Genomic DNA, 19,195 nt, shown 5'->3' with positions numbered 1-19,195 from the left:
GAGGACCCGGTCCTCACACTTCCGCAGGACGGGCTGAAGACCCCGGACACCCAGGAGGACTCAGGAGGACCCGGTCCTCACACTTCCGCAGGACGGGAAGACGGGGGTGGGAGGGACATTTCAACAGTGTTACAACGACAATAAAAATACAACAGGTGACACTTTAAATTTGGTGTCAATTCATCTTTTATTAACTCTTAAATCTAAAGCTGGCTATGATGCACATTTTAAACCTGACATTCCAAATGGAATTTTGCACACATGGAAACTCTGTAGGGACAAGAAGTGCAAACTTCTGCCTTGTTTAATTCTCATCATTTCCTGGGGTGTTTGGGACGGTCCTTCTGGTAACACTTCCTGTGTTTGGTGACATGGGTGAACCCCCCTCTACCACTACTACCCCCCCCCCCCCCCCCACACACACACACACAAAAAAAATATTAAGAAATATGTATGAAGATCTTTTACTGAAAATCTGTTGTCTGTGCCATACTGAAATGTAACCAGATAAACATGTATTTGGCTTTGACCTTTTCTTGTCCATCTTCCATTGTGTTAATTTTGCACTCCAGTATTAACAGCCATCTTCCAACTCCAAGATCACCCCAAGGAATAGACACTTTTCCTCGAAGCGGCCCTGTAATCAGAAGGTTGCTGGATCGAATCACTGAGCAAAACACCATCCCCACACACTGCTCCCCGGGCGTCTGTCAGGCTGCCCACTGCTCACTCAGGCTGATGGGTTAAATGCAGAGGACACATCTTGTTGAATGCACCATGTGCTTTGCTGTGTATGACAATCAATTCACTTTAATGTGCAGATTCAGTTTGTTTCGTTTTTGCAGGACCCAGGAGAAATTAAGTGAAAGCGAAGTGATTGTGAAACACAGCACATGGTGACACAACAAAATGTGTCCTCTGCTTTTAACCCATTAGCCTTGGTGAGCAGTGGACAGCCATGACAGGCACCCAGTTAGCAGTGTGTATAGATGGTGCTTTGCACAGTGGCATCTTGGTGGATCAGGATTTTAATTAATCAATCGGTGTTATCAATAACACCGCAATTTCCCACTTGTGGGACTAATAAAGGTTTATCTTATCTTAATAGCTCATATTGTGGTGTTATCAATCAATAGCTCATATGAAAAGCTAAAACCTACCAAATGATGTTTAATGCTTTGAAATGAATTAGTTTCACTGAAAAAAGATTAATCATTTAAATCAAGACAGAAAGGTCAAATTTCGGTAAGACAAAAGTTTTGTCGCCTATACAGAAATTGTACAAATTTACTGCAAATACAAAAATGTCAGCAAATTAAGTAGCGGTGATTCATACAATTTTAAGTCATCAGGAATAGCAAAGAAAGCAGTCTTGCATGCCTCCCAGAGTTCATCAATATTCTTTGGTTTTGTTTTCCATGCTTCCTCTTTCATCCTACCCCACACATGCTCAATGATGTTCATGTCTGGTGACTGGGCTGGCCAATCCTGGAGCATCTTGATCTTCTTCGCCTTGAGGAACTTTGATGTGGAGATGGAAGTATGTGATGGAGCACCATCCTGCTGCAGAATTTGGCCTCTTATGGTTGGGAATATAAAAGGTAGCTAAGATTTCTTGGTGTTTCAGACTATTGATGTTGCCTTCCACCCTGCAGATCTCTCGCACACATACTGGATGTAACCCCAGACCATGATTTTACCGCCACCAAACTTCACTGTTTTCTGGGTGAATCTCGGATCCATGCGGGCTCCAGTAGGTCCCCTGCAATATTTGCGGTGACTGTGGTGTAATTCAACAGAAGATTCATCTGAAAAATCAACCTTCTGCCACTTTTCCAGCATCCATCCTTTTAGCAGGCTGTGGGCCTTGGCAGATGCCACACGGTTTTTCAATTGTCTTTTGTTTAGTGCTGCCTTCTGGGCACTGATTTGAACATGGTCATTTTGAGACAGAATTCGACAAACTGGTCTGGTTCACACAGGGACTTCAGGTGACCAGGTCTCGTGGAGCTCTGCTGCAGTGGAAAATGGGCCTGGATTTTCGAGCCAACAAACGGTCTTGTGGGGCCTGCCTGACCTGGGCTTGTCAAAAACGTCTCCAGTCTCTTCAAATATATATATATTTTTTTATCCATTTACATTTATGGCATTTATCAGATGCCCTTATCCAGAGCGACTTACAATCAGTAGTTACAGGGACAGTCTCCCTGGAGCAATTTAGGGTTAAGTGTCTTGCTCAGGGACACAATGGTAGTAAAAAAAAAAAAAGTGAAGTGATTGTCACATGTGATACACAGCAGCACAGCACACGATGCACACAGTGAAATTTGTCCTCTGCATTTAACCCATCACCCTGAGTGAGCAGTGGGCAGCCATGACAAGCGTCCGGGGAGCAGTGTGTGGGGACGGTGCTTTGCTCAGTGGCACCTCAGTGGCACCTTGGCGGATCGGGAATCGAACCTGCAACCTTCTGATTACAGGGCCGCTTCCTTAACCACTAGGCCACCACTGTCACCAGCGGGATTCGAACCTGGGTCTTCTGGTTCATAGGCGAGTGTGTTACCCACTAGGCTACTACCACCCTACAGACCCCCCATAGTGCAATCATAAAAGAAAAATATACATGTATATACACACTAAACTATACTAACTTCAACTAAAACTTAAATACTGTTCAGGTTTCTCTATAGGAGAAAAGTAGAACTTTTCAGAACAATGAACAGGTCAAACAGGATATAACTGGATTACATCATGTAGGATGATTGTAAGTGGATATGTTGGCTATTTCAAACAGGACACACAAGACAAGACAAACAAACTGCAAGATGTGTAGGGATGTGCAAAACGTGTGAAGACAGTGACGGGCCAGACAGGTAACGTTGATACCATATCACCATAAAAGGCGCAATAGAAAACCTATCGGTGGCCATGCAATCACAATGTCAGGGCAGCATGGGCATGCACACACAAAAACCCCATAGATAATATTACTCAACATAACAGAGGTTGTGTGTGTGTATGTGTGTGTGTGTTTCAGTCTAAAGAGGAAAGGCTGTGAGTGTTCAGTTGTCTGAAGACCTGTGGACAGAAGCTATTGCAGAGTCTGGCAGTGAGTACCTTTTTCCACATGGAAGGAGGTTGAAGAACACATGTGAGGGGTGTGTAGAGGTAAATGCTGTAAATGTATCACTCCTTCCCAAGGTTTCTTCACAATGCTGGTGACTTTCTGGATTCATCATGTTTTGTAAATGTCCATTATGTAGGGAAGAGAAACTCCAATAATCTTCTCAGTTGTCCTCACTATCCTGTAAAGTCTTGCGGTCCAATATGCATGGTCATGGCCACATCATGCTGTGGGGGTGTTTTGCAGTTGCAGGGACAGAACGATTGGTTTGAGGGAAAGATGAACGCGGCCAAGTACAGGTATATCCTGGACTAAAACCTTCTCCAGAGTGCTCAGGACCTCAGACTGGGCCAAAGGTTTACCTTCCAACAGGACAATGACCCTAAGCACACAGCTAAAATAACGAAGGAGTGGCTTCACAGCAACTCTGTTACTGTTCTTGAAAGACCCTGCCGGAGCCCTGATTTAAACCCAATTGAGCATCTCTGGAGAGACCTAAAAATGGTGGTCCACCAACATTTACCATCCAACCTGCCAGAGCTGGAGAGGATCTACAAGGAGAAATAGAAGAGGATCCACAAATCCACGTGTGAAAAACTTGATGCATATTTCCAAAAAAATCTTGTGGCTCTATTAGATCAAAAGGGTGTTTCTACTAAATACGGAGCAATAGGACTATGTGATATTTTTCTTTGTTAATAAATCTGCAAAAATGTCAACTATGGAAGAAAACCTGTTCCATCGGAAATTTTATTAGCATTTGAATTTTTTGCCTATGAATATTGAATTTTCTTTGGTATTGAAATAATGTTGATGAATATTCAATATTTTTGTGTTTATTTTACATTGCCAAAAAATTCAAAGTAAAAGAACCAAAAAAAGGACAAAAAAACTATTTTTCAGCGTCAGAGATTCAACTCCAAAAATTTCAAAGTCAGATATTAAACACCCAAAAATCTGCATAATAATCCAGCAAATTAAGCATGAGCTATCGATCAGCGATCACCTCGACTTGGCATCCAGCCAATCAAGTTATGCTTCGACCAACACAGCCGACGTGCGTTAGGCTTTCAGTAGAGAAACATTTTGTGACAAATATTACCTCATTTGGCTCATTTGAAGATGACTGCAGTTAATGGAAAAAGTACAATGAGGCTGCGGTGGTCTTTATAAAAACCTAAACTGTGAGTTCATGGCAGACCTCAGGCAGGCAACGGCACGTTCCTTTAGTCTGTTTTACCAATCTCTGAATAAGGCATCAAATTGGTGTTCCGCCACGATACTTTATTAATCTTGTTCTGAAGAACATTTCTGTGGCATTAACTAGACTTTGCGGAGAACCGGAAGCTGTAGTCAGTTTTAGAGGATTATTTTTTTAAAGATGTAAAATTAGTTAGAGGGTTCGGCAGAATGGACCCAAGACTACAAGAGAAAATCTATTTAGTTCTCCTTTCTAAAGCACTTTAATATACATTTAGAAAACGAGTAGATCACGTGTGCATTAAAAAGGGAAACTATATTTTTCTTAAGGTAACATTGTGCATTTCCTTATTTCCAACGTTGAACGATATTGCAGTTTTCTCCTGTCCGCTAGATGGCGCTGAAGTAACACAACAGCTTTTCTCAGGCGTCTGAGGTCCTGCCATCAGATTGGAGGACAACGATAATTGTACTTGTGCCGTTTGTTATGGATGTACTGAACTGTTTTACCTTCATTAAAATCTGTCATGTAAGTGTTGTTTACATATTGGCAACTGTATATGACATTTCAATAAAATTTTTCTTGCATTTGTTAATGGAAACTTTTTTTTTTGGTAGAAGTTTTAGCAGCTATCTATAAAAGACCCCAATATCAAACCAAATATTATGTTATCATTAGTTATTTGATGATCCCCATAAAGGATACATTCAAATTTGATTTATTCTGTTAAATGAAAATGTTGGTCCTTGTTAAAATCATTCTACATATCACCCACAAAACAACCTTCCTTGTGCGCAAATCCCAGCTTGAGTGTTTATTGCTAAAGTTAAACTTTTCTTTTATCAACTTTTCTCCGGGGATTCATGATTCATGCACAAAGTATTAGTGTTTGCATTTCTGCCCGGGAAGCAGTGTGTGGGGACCGGCCCTTTGAACAGTCCCGCTTTATAAGCGCCTCCAGCCGCGGGCCGCCGCTGTTCCACCCGGGCTCGACCCCATGAGCGACGAGGAGCTGACCCGGCCTGCCCGGTCCCCCCGGTCCCCGCCGCTGGCCAGGAGAGCGGCGCGCACCCCCAAGTGCTCCCGCTGCAGGAACCACGGCTACGTGTCGCCGCTGAAGGGCCACAAGCGCTACTGCAGCTGGAAGGACTGCCAGTGCCAGAAGTGTCGCCTGATCGCCGAGCGGCAGCGCATCATGGCGGCGCAGGTACGGCCTTCAAACGCAGCATGGTGTGTTGATCCAGGCTGGATCTGGCCGCGACGTGGTGAGTAGGCCGCTGGTGGAGGTGCGTGGTGAGGATCTGGTGGTGGAGGTGCGTGGAGAGGATGTGGTGGTGGTGGTGGTGGAGGTGGAGGTGCGTGCAGAGGATCTGGTGGTGGAGGTGGAGGTGCGTGCAGAGGAGGTGGTGGTGGAGGTGCGTGGAGAGGACATGGTGGTGGTGGTGGTGGGTGGAGAGGACGTGGTGGTGGAGGTGGTGGTGGTGGTGGAGGTGTGTGCAGAGGAGGTGGAGGTGGTGGTGGTGGTGGAGGTGTGTGCAGAGGAGGTGGTGGTGGTGGTGGAGGTGCGTGGAGAGGACATGGTGGTGGAGGTGCGTGGAGAGGACATGGTGGTGGTGGTGGTGGTGGTGGAGAGGACGTGGTGGAGGTGCGTGGAGAGGACGTGGTGGTGGTGGTGGTGGAGGTGGAGGTGCGTGCAGAGGATCTGGTGGTGGAGGTGGAGGTGCGTGCAGAGGAGGTGGTGGTGGAGGTGCGTGGAGAGGACATGGTGGTGGTGGTGGTGGTGGAGAGGACGTGGTGGTGGAGGTGCGTGGAGAGGACGTGGTGGTGGAGGTGGAGGTGCGTGCAGAGGAGGTGGTGGTGGTGGTGGAGGTGCGTGGAGAGGATCTGGTGGTGGAGGTGCGTGGAGAGGACATGGTGGTGGTGGTGGTGGTGGTGGAGAGGACGTGGTGGTGGAGGTGCATGGCGAGGATGCGGTGGTGGAGGTGCGTGGAGAGGACGTGGTGGATCCTTGCTACAGAGTTTCTTCTTCTGATGCTGATGTTCCAGAGTGTTTCGTGTTTGTTTACTCTTGCCCGTAAATCAGGGCAACAATTACAATCTAAATAATGGGATCTGAACAGCTTCACTAAATGTTTTGTAATGAATTTATTAATTTCATTAACACTCTTGACAAATCACATCAAATTGTATTATTCACATTTAAAGTAATTGTTCCAGGAAATGTATATTGAATATTTACAGTTTCATAAGGTGCAGGAAATAATTGCATGTTGCCCAACACTGTGGTGTAATTTCGTGTATAAATCATGTGCTGTGCAGGGAAGTTCAGGAATCTACACAATAATAATAATAATGAATTTTATTCATATTGCACTTTACATTTTACCAAAAGCCTCAAAGTGCATTATAGGCTGTAAAAATAATATTGAGTCAACATACAACATTTAAGGCCAAGGGGAGTAAAACCATAAAAAATCAGAAACGTGCCCACTGCACGCTCTTGCTACCCTGGAAGGGGGTCTGAATTTCTTCCAGTTTTCTAGGGAGTTGTTTCTTATGTGCAGAGAGGCGTGTCATCTGTAGTGGTTGTTAAGCCCATTGAAACATACTTCTTTGGATTTTAGGATTTTTCTTAAAACACAAGAACCCATTACTTACCTGCTCTACCATGTGCACCGCAGAACAACGTTCTTCTACTAAATCATTTATACTGAGCCCAGCTACCTGTTGTGGTGTTGATAGGTGGCTCTACGTCGGCAGCAGGCTCAGGAGAAGGAGATGGGCATCTGTAGCCCAGTCAGCCAGTCTGGGGCTGAGGTTGTGATTAAGAATGAACTTTCTGGTGAAGACCTGCACACCTGTTCATCTTCATCATCTGCCACATCATCTGCCACTAACGTTGCAGCAGCATCAGGTAATTCATCAACTTTCTTATTGGCTTGATTTTGGCTTCTTGTTTCACTCAGCAGCAGTTGCCTACATGACACCCTTATCAATCAGTAATTGGGGACCAATATCTCTCATATTAAGTAATTAGATGTGCTATTGTGGCATATTTTCATTTACAGCATTTACCAGACGCTCTTATCCAGAGCGACTTACAATCAGTAGTTACAGGGACAGTCCCCCCCTGGAGACACTCAGGGTTAAGTGTCCTGCTCAGGGACACGATGGTAGTAAGTGGGGTTTGAACCTTGAACTTACTTTTGTATTCACATGAGTAATATCCAATCAACACAAGCCCTGCTGTCACTCACACTACACTCACACACAGCACGAAGCGTGAGAGAATGGAGAAGGAGAGGTGAAGACGTGCTGAGAAAGGAAGGTAAAGCATGAAACATCAGTCCATCTAACTGTATCTATCATACAGGAAAAGGGACTTCTACACTGTAAAGAGTTGGGATCTGGATCCATGGCCACTATGTTTTTGAATTCCATATTCTCACTGCCACCGTTATGAATGATTATGCTTCAGCATGTTTTTAATTTTGTATAGTTGATGAATCAGTTGACATTCCTTTAAAAAGTAACTTTCACTTTAAACAGTGTCTAAAAACAAAACTTTTTTTCATTTATATTGGTTCCAAATATTAGTTATAGGACCTCATAAACTAGCAATAATCTATATCAGCTATTAAAAAAGAATATACATTTTGTCCTGGGACTTTGGGACGTTCACAGTTATAGATCTGCACTGTGATCACATGATCAACTGACGTATTTAACAGTGAGCTGTGACTGGGGACACACAGTATCAATCCTCCGCCCTACAAACCCAGTCAGTCGGCAGCTGAGACACACATTCCGTCCCAGGAACTCCTTGGGTATCTGTGCTCTGCTGATTGAGCTGTGCCAGGCTGTTCCTGTGGCACTGATAGGGCTCTCAGTAGAGGACCACTTTCCCGGTCAAGGTTGCCAGCACAGCCAGGGACAGCCGGATGTGGGATTGGTGACAGGAGGGTGGAGAGGAGGAGAGAACACACTGCATTCAGCATTGCTGCTGATAACGATGGGATCAGACAGAAGGTTCTGTTCCTCTATTGTCTTCATCCCCCTCTCTGTTTTGTCAGTAATTACACTTTCATAAGAAAGAAAGTGAACATTTGTTTGCCTTACGGACATGCATTTGCCGTACATCAATGAATAGATGTTTGGAGCAATTATGACATGTGACAGTTTCTGTCAGTGAATACATTTTGTTAATGATTCATTAAGACCAGCACTGCATGGGGGCACGGAGGTGAGCAATGTAGCCTCACACTTCCAGTTCATATATGTGAGTGTGTGTGCACTTTTTAAGACCGAATAGATGCAAGTACTACAAATATGTCTGAAGGGGATTTCGAGCAAAAGCTGTGTTAAGCTGTGAGGTTAAAGAGTAATATACCATTTAGAAAGGTTGGTTAAAGCATTCAGTAGTGAATGGAGAGTTACAGTAGACAAGGTACTGAAGAAGTACTTACTAGTCCTTCTGAAAAATGGGTACAGCATCCCTGTTCAGCCAGCAGGTGGCGCTGTATGGGATGTTTGAATTTTTGAAGCCTGGCTGATGAATATGATGAATGTAGGAAAAGTCATTTGGAAAGTCATGTCTGTCCATCAGGAATCGCCGTAACATAAAATGAACAGAATGTTGTGTTTGTAATTTTTTATAATGTTGCATGGTCGGTCTGTGCTATTTCATCACTCTGTTTTAGGAGGGAATTCCACTCTGTCGTCCAGCCTATCTCTGCGACCAGCAGGGATGTCAGCGATGGAATGTCTGACCTGATGGTGGACATGTCCTACTGCAACTTCTACCAGCCATGCCACTATCCTGCCTGCTACAGTAACATCTACAGTAACTACAGCAGTACCAGGTGACCGTGTGCTTGCTGGTCTCATTTATCAGAATTTTTATGGGAATGTCCATGTTTCTGGTTAAATCTGAAGTGAAAGTAAGTGATTGTCACAATGTCATTTGACATTGTAGTTTGAAATGTACAGACAGTCCTATGAGGGGAGTGCCACACAGTCACTGGACTGTAAAAATAAGCAACGCAGGTATGAATATGATCTCTGGGTGGCATGACCCCTCAGTTGAAGCACAGTTAGTCCGTTTTGAATATCATCCCCTCTGTTGGTGTACAATTATCCTTATTTATGTTGGAAAGTAACATTCATGTATCGCATCAGAGTCGCTCAGCTGTGAAGTAAATGAAAATGTCATTTCTCTCCAGGGCTCATGATGGGTCATATTTCAGTGCATTTGTGTGCTGTTTGTGTTCTTCATACGGGGGTCACTGACTCTGCCTTTTCACGCAGGGCACTAGCCTGAATTGCAAAGGTTAATGGTGCTGTCTGTCAGCAGTGGAACTTCACTGCTGATCACACCATGCATAATGCATCTATCAGATAAATAAAAATGGCCTCTGAAAATCCATAGTGATTTATTTTAGATGATTTGCATATGTCACATCCTCTGTCTATCAAGAAACTGAAGTTATATTTTCATGCATGAATTTAGAATTTTGTTGCAAGGATCACAATTACGGTGCACTTCAAGATGAACTAGGTAAAGGTCATGATAATAATTGCATATCTCCTTACATTCCCCCACTGTACTCAAACATATATTGTGATTTTTGTTATACATTTTTAAAAAACACGGTGGGTAAATGAAATTGTGCTTTAGTTCTTTCTTTAGATTTTCTTTAGAATTCAGTTCAGGTGAATGGCTGGGACCTTCTAGCAGCTTTATAGTCTTTCTCTTGGCTGTGTGTTTGACCTCCAAACTTTGTTCCTCCAATATTCTCCCAGTATTTCACAGGCTTGTGTGAATGTTCTGCAAACTTTAAATGCACTTCAACGTGCTTTTGCTTCAGCAATGGAAGCAGAGTGTGCATACAGACCATGGTGGTTCAGTATCTTCCCATAATTCTTTTCACTCCTCAGTCCGAAATCTTGTGGGCAGGACCTGGTCGTAGCTGGTTTATGGTGAAATTATGTTCTTACCATGTCTGGATTATGGCCCCAACATTGTTCACCTGAACCCTCAGTAATTTTGAAGCACCATCTGTATGTTTTGCAACAAAAAGTTGCAAAGAAGGTCCTTCCTTTTTTTTCTTTCATTTTGAGTGGAGTGTTTCCTTGTGTGTTGGGTTTCAACTGCAGGGATGTTTTTTAGCATGTGTGGAATGAGTTGGTTGTTACTGAATGAAAAGTAAGAGTTAAGGGACAAAATTTGACTATGGCAATATATGATTATACTTTGGTGATACATAATCAATATGCTGGTGTGGCTGTATCACACACACCATTTAAGAACCTGTGAAGTCAGCAATGAAAAAACTTACATAGTTTCTCTTCAGGTTGTTGTACATTTTTACCATGATCATATCCTAGATAACTATATTGTCTATTGCAGAATGTCGTTGGTATCAGGTGCAAGGTATCAATATTGCTGGATTTTCTGTGATTTTTTTTTTGTTTGTTCCCCAGTACTGATGTGCGTGTGTGTGTGTGCGTGTGTGTGTGTGTTCTTGTGCATGTGTGTGTGCACATGAGCATCCTTGTGTGTGTGGTCGTGGTGGAGACACTCTGGCTGCAGTTTATCTCAGCGCGCTCATCTCGCTCTTGCTCTCTCAGCTGCAGGCTGCAGGCGAGCCTGGCGTGGATGAGGGTGGCGTAGGAACTGATGGGCCAGATAACATAAACACCCAGGGAGGCAGGGGGAGCCAAACCAGTCCAATCCGTCGCGTACTGGCGAAACGTGGAGCAAGAGTTTCAAACAAATCCATTTGGAAGCAGTAGTGTGTGTGTGTGTGTGTGTGTGTGTGTGTGTGTGTTCAGTCACTTCTGAAGGTTTTGTTAAAGAGATGCTGCTGGTGTGTCCATTTGTCTGCTGGATAAAAGAGCCGATTTCTTTGTTTCAGTCTAAACTGAATTAATCATCAGCTCTGTTGCTGAAATAAGACTTTATAAACTTGTCTTGAAGTGATGGCCTGGACAATAAATGGTGACATATTACAGGGTGACAGAAATCAAATTCCATAAAAGTGAAATTGAAAATCCTTGAAGCCTCTCGCTGCTCAGTTGACCACTCATTTCAGAAGTTGTCATGGCCACCACAGGGGAATGGCAAGAGAACCACATGAGAACTGGTGTGTCTGTTGCCGTTCCGTTGTGGCCAGTTCCTCCCTTCTATCCCATTGTTCCACTTATTTCTATTATTTTATTGCTTATTTTTTTTAAGACTTACTTTACTGAATACTGAAATAATTATGTCTCCATATTTAAATGCTCCTGTATTATGGACACATCGAGTCATATCAGTCATAATTGGCAAAGTCAGGCACAAAGCAGGTTATGTATAGCCAGTTATGACTTTATTGTTGGAGGTTTCTGGTGTCCTGGTAGGACCTTCAACAGGTTCTGAGCAGAGTATGCAGTCAGCTTCAGAGCCTGCCATGTTCTGTTTTAAATGAACAATATGGATATTTTGCAGCGTAACCCCAAACAGTAGTTGTGTGAGTGTGGCTGAAGTGGAATGACTGTCACATCTTGACCAATACATTGCTTTTCTTCCATTGCTTTTCTGAAAAAGATGCCCAGTGGTGATGGTCACCCTCCTTGGACACACTGTGTCTCCTGAGTACCATATAAACTCCTACTTACTCCACCACATACCTGAGTCAGAGCCGAGGCAGCGTCCCGCCCATCTCCACCATGGATGAGACTGGAAGCTACGCAGAGCCCAGAGCATCTGGTCAGTACACATTGCTCTGATAAATCTGTGTGACGTATTTCTGTTGTGGGCTGGGGTAGTTAAATATCTTACTATCCCAGTTACAGTCTGAGATGCCGTGGAACTGTGGAAGGCCGCTCGGGTCTCATGATGCTTCATGATGCACATCATGATGCTTCATGATGCACATGGTGATTTCATTTATTTCACAGCACATTCAAACAGGGCTTCCATCTGTGAACCACATTTTCATATTCAGCCACACATAGTATATACTGAATAAACTGCATTTATTAGTGTTTGGCTCAAAGTTTAATTAATCATTCACTAGTTCAGTCATTTCCCTCCACACACATACAGACGCTCACACACCACCAGCTCACTTCTCAGCATCATAAACTTTAATCCCAAAGTTTATCTACAGTGCACTTAAATACAACCTAGGGAGGCCCAGGGCACAAGTCAAGGGCACCATAAATGAATAAAAATTAATAAATTCAGAAGCCTGTGGTTCATTGAAGTTAATTGATTCACTCCTTGCCTCCAGATTTAAAGAGACAGGAAGATGGTGGCTGTTGTGCACCTAGGGTTCGGGTTCTTTTGACAGACACCGATCATGATCCTGCTCATGATCATACATTTCAGTCTACCGAACATGTTAAATGTTTATTTGGGAGGTTTGGAGATTATTGAAAACACCCCCACCCGTACCACCCATCTCCAGCTCACTCCAGCTGCCTAATGAATTTTCCCATGCCCATTTCCTAAAGCTCAAACATGAGGGTCCCTATCACCCTGGGGGTGTCACGCTCCATTACAGCACAAAAACTCCAGCAGCGGGGTGGTCCCAGGAGAAGAACAGCCTCCTGCATCCCCTCGTTCTGTACAAGGACAGGAACTCTGATCACACACCATCATCGCTACTCACATGTTTGTCTTTAGGATTCAGAATATGAAATCAGTGACTTGATTTCACTGCAGTGGCTGAGGTGAGCGAGTTGGCTCTGACTTTGCATGGCTGCATTATCAGAATACCAGCAGCACTGCTCACATTCACACACTCCATCCCTCAGTGTTTCCATCCTGCCCCTCACCCCCAAGACCGAGCTCAATGAGTGTCTACAGCCCACATGAGTAACCTCACCTTGAACCTTGCAGGGTTCTTCAAGAGGAAGATGCATGGAGAAACGAGGATATGAAAAGAAGGCTGTCTGTTTGGAGGTTTTAATCTCTAATCTAATCCTATTTCTAATCTTTATTGTAAAATGCGTTACAGGTATGAGTTTGTAGTAGAGTGTGAATCCCATTGTAAACATACTGGACCTTATTGCTGTCATTTTATCTGCTGCTCGTCCTCCAGAGTTTACTTCCCTAAACTCAACCTAAATCCCCCTGAACCCATCACAGCAGCAGCAGTTCTGGGTCAGGGTGGGACACGGAGGTTGGATTCAGACTGATGGTCAGATGGTTGACATTCGTTAATAGTTTTCTTGTTATTTAGTCTGTCCGCTGTGTGTGTGTGTGTTTGATCTACAGTAGTATTTATTATCAGGCTTGGACATCAGTTGACTGAGTGTGAGATGCTCCACTCTACTGTACTGTGTTTTTTCTGTGTGTGTGTGTGTGTGTGTGTGTGTGTGTCCTCCTTTCTCGCTGCGCAGTATTTATTTCCCTGCCCAGGTAATCAGTTGGCCAAATAACCTTCAGGATCGCACTGCTGTCCTTCCTGCGGTGGGCGCTGTCGCTGGGAAATTGCCTGTGGGGTTAGTGAGCAGGAACAGTTAAGATTTACAAACAATGATGAAGCTTGTCATGCGTCTTTCTCCATCCGTCACGCCGCCGCTCTGCCAGGGCGTCCAAGTGTTCTTCATAAAATGCAGCTCGCTGTGAAATACGCCCCTCGCACGTTTACTGCCGGCAGCCCGTCACCAGGGCGGCGCCGTAAATTGTTTGCGGGAGGCGACACAGCACTCCATCACCTCTGCCGCGATCCCACGCTGTGAGCCGGCGGCCCCGGCTGAGACACAGATGAGCTGCCCACTATGAGTTATGGCAATATTCTGCAGTTATATGAGATGGCAGCAGCTTTTGGCCTTTCACTTTTTTAGAAACTTTGTTTTTCTGTCTCCCCCAGCCTCATGCACACCGTTGTCCGGAGGAGGAGAAGTTAGGAGTTGTTAGGTAGTTAAAGAAATACGTATAATTCACCAGGGTTGTCTTGCTCACGTACACAATGGTAGTAGGTGGGATTTGAACCTGGGTCTTCTGGAGTGTGTTACTACCATGGGGTGGGAATAAACTGAAGACTGGTTCCCTGGACTTCTGTCTCTCAATGCACCATTGATGCTTTGTGTGATTTACCAGCGTGGCCAGAAAGGTGAGAGCCTCAGCTATGTAATGTTGGACTAAAGCTCATTCAGGAGTCTGCTTTGGGTAACTCTGTTGCTTTCCATGCAATCATTGAGGTTTCCATTTAGTTTTTCCATTTTTGCTCCATCCTTTGGGCAGCAAGCTTGAGTCAGTTTCAGTGCTATTTTTCTTACTATATTATATTTTCATGTGGGGTGTAAATGTAATAATTTGAGTTTAATTGCACAAGTAATCATTCAGAGGTACTGCAATATTGAAGCTAAGCATCAATACTAGATTGTGATTTGGTAGGGACTGGGTCAAACACTAACCGCAAGTCTTACTCCTATTACTCCAGAATTGACTTAAACACTGTTCCAATCCCCAACTATGATTGCTTTGTCTGTTATGAGGTCTGCAAACTCTTTCAGGAACTGTGTATGTGTGTAGGGTTTACTCGAGGTGGTCTGTAGATGATTGCTGTAGTAATAGGAGAATATGCTGCTTTCCTGTTGTCATTTTAATAACACGAGAAATTTGCATTACCATGACTTCAAATTATGTAATTTTCCTTATGCTGTTTTATGACTAATGTTGCTGTTTCTTTCACCATTTGAACCTGGACTGTGATAATGTTTTTACCTAGTTTCAGTAAGGCAGGACAAATGAAGGAATTGATTGTTAATCATGTCCCGAATGAATCTAGTTTTTTTTATTTCTATTTCTATAAAAAACAAATATTCAGCTGACCAGACGCCTGTACAAAAATCAGGTCTGGTTTTAATTTGTATGTCAGTATAATGCATGTTCTGTTCTCTTCCTGATGGCTCTATGCTGTTAGCAAACAGTTAGTTAGGCCAGTTTGTGATGCCTGGTCTCACCTGCTCAGTTGCATGGCACTATTCCAGGATGGATTGACCTGGAATGGCCACAGCGACCAGAATAACCGGAAAATGACCAGAAAGACTGCTAATTAGTTACAAAAACCCATGTTCCTTTTTTGGAACCAGTCAGACTGACAGCTTTTTAATGCAGATAATATACTATAAATTTCACTGCTCTGTTCATTGCTCGATTGTTCCTCCCCCACACACTGCTCCCCGGGCGCCTGTCATGGCTGCTCACTGCTCACTAAGCGTGATGGTTAAATACAGAGGGCATATTTTTCTGTGTGCACTGTGTGCTGTGCTGCAGTGTATCACAATGACTCACTTTCACTTTTCACTTTCAGGAGTTAATTATGATGGTTATTATTGTTATTGTTATTATAATCATTTCTTGTTCCTTTCTCTCTAATTGTTCACTGTGGGATGTCAGAGTCTCGACATCCGAGTTGTCAAGGGTCACGGGTTCAGACAAGGTCCTGTTGGGAGCCACTCGGTGCTACTGGCTGAAATCTCCACGCGGTGTTAAGTGCCTTGCTTTCTGCTCAGTGATTAAATAAATAGGCCCTGTAATTGCCTAGAGGGGCTTCAGTGCAGTTGTAATGTGCTGTTCAACATTGCCATTAACACTTGCCTGAGGCTGCAGGCACATTAACCGGACAAACATCTGTGGTTTATGTTCCCTTGTCTTAATCGAACTTCACATAGTGATGTCATGCACTAAAAGACCAAAAGCCAGGGGGTGTTGACTGGGGACCTGTAGGTTACCAGTACCAGTATCAGACATTAAAGTGGCTTCATTCTTTCAGATAATTTTCCCTTCATTAATGTAATGAGTGAAGTGACTTTCTTGAATGGTGATGTTTATGGCCTTTCTCCACTGCTGCCAGCTCATCTGACGTCTGGAGGAGCTAATGCACATTACTTATGCTTTAGTGCTTCTTTTCTCCTGATCATTTTCTCTCATTCATTCAGACAGACTGACAGAATCCTTTGTGCATTGATTCTGTGTTTGGGTTCATTATAGTATATCCATAATGTTTCGACAGATTAAACTGAGGGCAGAAAGATAGACAGGTCATTTGGAGAGTTGATGGTGCAGATTATATCGCTGATGGAGATTCAGCCAGGTGGGAGGAGACATATCCCATTTTTCAATGGCATAGCTGCTCTGGGAACAGATTGGTTAACAATGCAGGAGCTGAGGTTCATGTGTCTTTAATTAGCCTTTGACCCCAGACAGGAAGACACGCACCAGATTTGAATATATGCTGCAAACCCTGCCCCACTGCTCATTAGTTTGGGATATCTGAAGCTGTCCTTTCCAAAAAATGCATCTTTTGTAGAATAAAACTAATGTTTCAGAAGCATGAATTTACATACAAATGTTAAAATGTATTTAAAATTGCAAACAATTGCAGAAATACTGGCTTTGCTGACATGTAGCCAGCATTTATGTTATTTTATATTATTTTTTGTGATGCTTTTACCTTCTGCTTCTGTCCACTTTCTGCCGTGACAAGTGCAATTTCCCACTTGTGGGACTAATAAAGGTTTATCTTATCTTATCTTATCTTATCTTATCATGTCTGGCAGATGCAAATATCACCTGCCAAAATGTGTGAACCCTCTGCACATAAAGTAAATGCATTTCGTTGTTTGTGGGACTGATCATGTGACAAAGTGTCGATTATGCAGTTCTACCAGATATTTTGGATCTTTGAGAATGTCCACTGACACTCCTGCGAACAAGATTTATTTCCACGGACAGAGACCAGAGGTAGATAGAGCAGCAGGGTATGGCGAGAACCTTTAACACATTCCAGTCCGTAATTACATAAAGATATCCATTCGAACTAGTAGAAATAGTTAATCTGAAACATGTTTGTCTATTCAAGTTAGGGTTAGGGTTTTACTGAAAACCCCAGTAGAAATGTATGGTGATTCCTTTTGCTCTGTTTTATGCATGTAGCATGAATGAGAGCTGTCAGTCATTGCTGTTTTAATGGTGTTAATGATCATTAACATAATGATCGGTTTTCCGCTCATTGGAGAAAATCTAAAGCCGCTTTCAGACCCAACACGGCAGGCAGCGAGTGCGGAGCTTTTCTAAACTCCCGGTAAGATTGTTGTAGATCTCTGTACATTCAGAGAAAGATCAACTTTTTATCCATTCCCACTTCGTGTGCATGTTTCAAAGTGGCAAACTCACCTGCTTGGATTCTATTGGTTGCGGGAAAATACGTTCAACGAAATACCGCGGTGCGAGAACATCTGCATCGCGGTTTGCATTGTTCTGCCTGGAAACACTAGTAACTTTTCAAAATGTCTCATTTCACTGCAGTGACAGAAGGGAAAGAGTTGAACTGACGTTATTGTTCTACTGTAATACAAATCAACAGTAAATGTCAGTTTGTCAGTGTTTTATCGACTCAGTCACACCATAGAAATGAGACATGTAATCACTTTGAAAAACTTAAATTAAATAACATTTGTAATAATTTGATGTAACTATAGACCTGATTTATAGAACAATCATTTATTTTAATGTCATTTTTAATAATAATGTCATTTTTATAACATTACCAATTTTATCGGAATTAATAATAAAATAAGGAAATGCAAGTCAAAATTTTTATTCAAATATACATAACAGCGATACTGAGTGTAAAAAAAATCCAACCATGACGTTGTTCTGACATCTTAGTTCAAAACAGTATTCTTTACAGAATTCCAAAATTCAACTGTGTTAAACTAAACATCCCATGTCACATGACCCTGAAGGGACTATTTAGACTGTATGCAGATTGAGAGCCATACACTGTGTGGAAAAAAGTAAGCGTGGTTTTCTAAACTGTCGTGCTGTAGATCTCTGGACACTCAAGAGAAAGATGACCTTTTCCTCCATTCCCGAAGTTGTAAAAAAAAAATAACACCGCCAGAAAATCACCAAGCAACGCCATTATGATATGATCGATTATGTTCTGCAGTGCGTCGTGCACGAATATCGATGCATCAATTATTCTATTCATTTCAACACCCCTAGTAACATCCAGTAGCAATTTCTTTTTGGCTAACTTGATGGCCTTAAATGTGTAAATGTTACTGTATGTTACATTTATTTTTCTTTACTGTGCTGTATTTGTACTATTACAAAATGTGGTTCCTTTATGGATATCTGAAATATAACACAGATTTAACAGTCTTGTATCTTGTGCTGAGTGTGTGTGTGTGTGTGTGTGTGTGTGTGTTTTCTGCATCATTAAGTTTAGTCATGAATCTAATAATTGAGATGCTGTGTTGTTCCTAAAGAGGGACAACACTAATTCACTCTTCTCTTCTCTTTATCCTTCACCATCCACTCCACTGTGGATGAAACATCCTACCTGGGGAGTTTTCCAGTTTGGAGTGATCACGTGACATGGGGCGGTGGTGGCCTAGCACTTAAGGAAGCGGGCCTGCAATATTTCATTGTATTTCATTGTAATTCAGCACTGACCAGAGGAGAATGGGTTCTAAGGTCTTCTTCCTGTTCGAGGGAGTTTATTCTTGCCGCTGTTGCCTCTGGCTTGCTCACCTGGGGCTTTGAGCACTTTTGTATTCGTAGGGAGCGTTGTGACAATGAACATTGTAAAAAGTGCCACTCTCACATATAAAAACACAGACACATGCTCTCACATACATTTTCACTGTATCTGATAGTCTTCTAGAATTTAGTGTGCAGATTGTTTCTACTTTTATTTACTGTGAATTAAACCTGATGAAGTTTTCTGTGTGTGTGTGTGTGTGTGTGTGTGTTGCTGACGTGTGGGTGTTTTCCACCCTCATGGCCCCTCTGGTGCGAGTGCAGCTTATCCTGCACAGATCAGCTCTGAATTACATCTCCCATCACATCTGGGCTTTTGTTC

The 19,195-nt window shown here is 43.0% G+C and overlaps 1 pseudogene; it reads left to right on the top strand.

Annotated features, from left to right (window-relative positions):
• The first annotated feature begins 5,322 nt into the window (after positions 1 to 5,322).
• LOC114783750 (doublesex- and mab-3-related transcription factor 1-like) overlaps positions 5,323 to 19,195 on the top strand; it is a 15,421-nt pseudogene continuing 1,548 nt past the window's right edge.

The sequence above is a fragment of the Denticeps clupeoides genome, unplaced genomic scaffold, assembly GCF_900700375.1.
Source record: "Denticeps clupeoides unplaced genomic scaffold, fDenClu1.1, whole genome shotgun sequence".
NCBI lineage: Eukaryota > Metazoa > Chordata > Actinopteri > Clupeiformes > Denticipitidae > Denticeps > Denticeps clupeoides.
Note: the sequence above shows the minus strand (reverse complement) of the source record. Positions and strands in the feature narration are given on the sequence as shown.